We start from the raw sequence: 3,959 nt of genomic DNA on the forward strand, positions 1-3,959 counted from the left end.
ATTCAATGCAATACCAATCAAAATCCCAACAACATATTTTTCAGAAATAGAAAAACCAATAAGCAAATTTATCTGGAAGGGCAGGCTGCCCCAAATTGCTAAAAGTATCTTGAGGAAAAAAAACGAAGCTGGAGGTCTCACGCTGCCGGACTTTAAGGCATATTATGAAGCCACAGTGGTCAAAACAGCATGGTATTGGCATAAAGATAGATATATCGACCAATGGAATCGAATAGAGTGCTCAGATATAGACCCTCTCATCTATGGACATTTGATCTTTGATAAGGCAGTCAAGCCAACTCACCTGGGACAGAACAGTCTCTTCAATAAATGGTGCCTAGAGAACTGGATATCCATATGCAAAAGAATGAAAGAGGACCTGTATCTCACACCCTATACAAAAGTTAACTCAAAATGGATCAAAGATCTAAACATTAGGTCTAAGACTATAAAACAGTTAGAGGAAAATGTTGGGAGATATGTTATGAAACTTACAATTGGAGGCGGTTTTATGGACCTTAAACCTAAAGCAAGAGCACTGAAGAAGGAAATAAATAAATGGGAGCTCCTCAAAATTAAACACTTTTGTGCATCAAAGAACTTCATCAAGAAAGTAGAAAGACAGCCTACACAATGGGAGACAATATTTGGAAACGACATATCAGATAAAGGTCTAGTATCCAGAATTTATGAAGAGATTGTTCAATTCAACAACAACAAAAAGACAGCCAACCCAATTACAAAATGGGAAAAAGACTTGAACAGACACCTCTCAGAAGAGGAAATACAAATGGCCAAAAGGCACATGAAGAGATGCTCATGTCCCTGGCCATTAAAGAAATGCAAATCAAAACCACAATGAGATATCATCTCACACCCACCAGAATGGCCATTATCAACAAAACAGAAAATGACAAGTACTGGAGAGGATGCGGAGAAAGAGGCACACTTATCCACTGTTGGTAGGAATGTCAAATGGTGCAACCACTGTGAAAGGCAGTTTGGCGGTTCCTCAAAAAGCTGAATATAGAATTGCCATACGACCCAGCAATACCATTGCTGGGTATCTACTCAAAGGACTTAAGGGCAAAGACACAAACGGACATTTGCACACCAATGTTTATAGCAGCGTTATTTACAATTGCAAAGAGATGGAAACAGCCAAAATGTCCATCAACAGACGAGTGGCTAAACAAACTGTGGTATATACGTACGATGGAATATTATGCAGCTTTAAGACAGGATAAACTTATGAAGCATGTAATAACATGGATGGACCTAGAGAACATTATGCTGAGTGAGTCTAGCCAAAAACTAAAGGACAAATACTGTATGGTCCCATTGATGTGAACCGACATTCAAGAATAAACTTGGAATATGTCATTGGTAACAGAGACCAGCAGGAGTTAGAAACAGGGTAAGATAATGGGTAATTGGAGCTGAAGGGATACAGACTGTGCAACAGGACTAGATACAAAAACTCAAAAATGGACAGCACAATACTACCTAATTATAATGTAATTTTGTTAAAACACTGAATGAAGCTGCATCTGAGCTATAGTTTGTTTGTGTTTTTTTATATAGATATTTTTTCTTTTTTTCTTATTATCTTTATTTTTTTCTCTATATTATCATTCTATATCTTTTTCTGTTGTTTTGCTAGTTCTTTTCCTAAATCGATGCAAATGTACTAAGAAATGATGATCATACATCTATGTGATGATATTAAGAATTACTGATTGCATATGTAGAATGGAATGATTTCTAAATGTTGTGTTAATTTTTTTAATTAATTAAAAATAAATAAATAAATAAATAATTGGGGGAACAATGTTAAAAATAAATTTAGTTTGAAGTGCTAGTGGTAAATGAAAGCGAGGGGTAAGGGGTATGGCATGTATAATCTTTTTTTTTCTGTTATCGTTTTATTTCTTTTTCTGTTGTCTTTTTTATTTTTTTCTAAATCGATGCAAATGTTCTAGAAATGATGAATATGCAACTATGTGATGATATTAAGAATTACTGATTGTATATGTAGAATGGAATGATATCTTAATGTTTTGCCTGTTAATTTTTTTAATTAATAAAAAAATTTAAAAAAAAGACTAGATGAAGTTCAAAAATGTAGACAATGTCTTCCTTACCCCTGTATTACCCTAATCCTGACCTTGTCAGCTTCATTCTTTTCTCTAAATACCAGGTAGCACATATATAAAATAGCCCCTCAAAATCCTGAAATAACAATTCCAACCCCAGACTAAATGTGACTGCTATCAGAGCTTACAATCTAGGCCTGAGTTTTCTTATAAACATTTTCTAAATGAGATCATACGATATTTGCTCTTTCGTTTCTGGCTTATTTTCCCTCACCAAAATGTCCCACGGGTTCATTCACATTGTTGCATGCCTCACAACTTTGTTCCTTTTCATAGCAACACAATGTTTTATCATATGTATACACCATCGTTTGCTAATGTACTTCTCTGCCAGTGCATCCTTCAGCCATCTCCATCTACTGGGACTCACATATAATGTCCAAAGTCCACGATCCATCAAAACTCTCAATTTTAGATAATTTCATTGTTCCCCAAAGAAAGAAAGCCAATAAACACACCCTCACCAAATAGAAAATCCAAACCTCCCCCTAACTCTTGTCCCTCCCCCTCATTACCTACCCCTGGTATTGCTGCGGTACTGTTGATGTTTTCCTGTTAAACATAGCCCAGTGCATTCAAAAGCATTTTTCCCCCTATACCCCAAAATCATACATTCTTTGTACAAGATTCATACCTTTGCAGTAGTTCATACAATAAGTTATTTATATTTGTACTGTTAATCAGTGGGACACATGAGTCTATACAACCTCTTTCAATCATGTTTACCTTCAATATGGTGATATTACTTATAAACACTACAGTGAACCATTTGCACTTCCATTTATTCCCTTACAATTAAGTTCAACTTCATTAGCTAACTGTTCACCCATCTCTAGCTTCTTTGTATCACTAGGTCCCCTATATTCTGTATTATAAGCCTCTGATTTTACCTTTACCATGGTCATAAAAGTGGAATTATACAGTATCTATCCTTTTGTGTCCGGTTGATTTCACTTTGAATTATGTCCTCAAGTCTCATCCATCTTGTCATGTGCTTCAGGACATCATTTCATCTTACTGCTGCATAATAGTCCATCGTGTATGTATACCACATTTTGTTGATCCACTTGTCTGTTGACGGGCACTTGGATTGTTTCCATCTTTGGGCGATTGTGAATAATGCTGCTTTGAACATCGGTGTGCAAATGTCTGTCTGTGTCACTGCTTTCAGCTCTCCTGGGTATATACTGAGTAGTGCTATTGCCGGCTCATAGGGCAACTCGGTGTTTAGTTTTCTGAGCAACCACCAGACTGTCTTCCATAGCGGCTGCACCATTATACATTCCCACCAGCAGTGCATAAGTGTCCCAGTTTCTCCACATCCTCTCCAACATTTGCAGTTTCCTGTTTGTTTAATAGCAGCCATTCTTATACCTGTGTGGTGGTATCTCAATTGTAGTCCTGATCTGCATTTCCGTTATAGCTATTGAGAATGAGCATCTCTTCATGTGCTTTTGAGCCATTTGTGTTTGCTCTTCAGAAAAATGTCTATTCATATCTTTAGCCCACTTTATAATTGAGTAGTTTGTTATTTTGTGCTTGAGTTGTATGATTTCTTTGTGTATACGGGATATCAAACTTTTGTCTGATGTGTGATTTCCAAATATTTTCTCCCTTTGAGTTGACTGCCTCGTCTCCTTTTTAACAGTCTTTTGAGGCACAAAAGCATTTGATTTTGAGGCACTTGCATTTATCTATTTTTGTTGTTGTTGTTTGTGCTTTGTGTGTAAAGTTTAGGACGCTACCTCCTATTACTAAGTCTTGAAGATGTTTCCCTACATTTTCTTCTACGTGCTTTATGGT

This window comes from Tamandua tetradactyla, chromosome 11 (genome assembly GCF_023851605.1).
Source record: "Tamandua tetradactyla isolate mTamTet1 chromosome 11, mTamTet1.pri, whole genome shotgun sequence".
Lineage (NCBI taxonomy): Eukaryota > Metazoa > Chordata > Mammalia > Pilosa > Myrmecophagidae > Tamandua > Tamandua tetradactyla.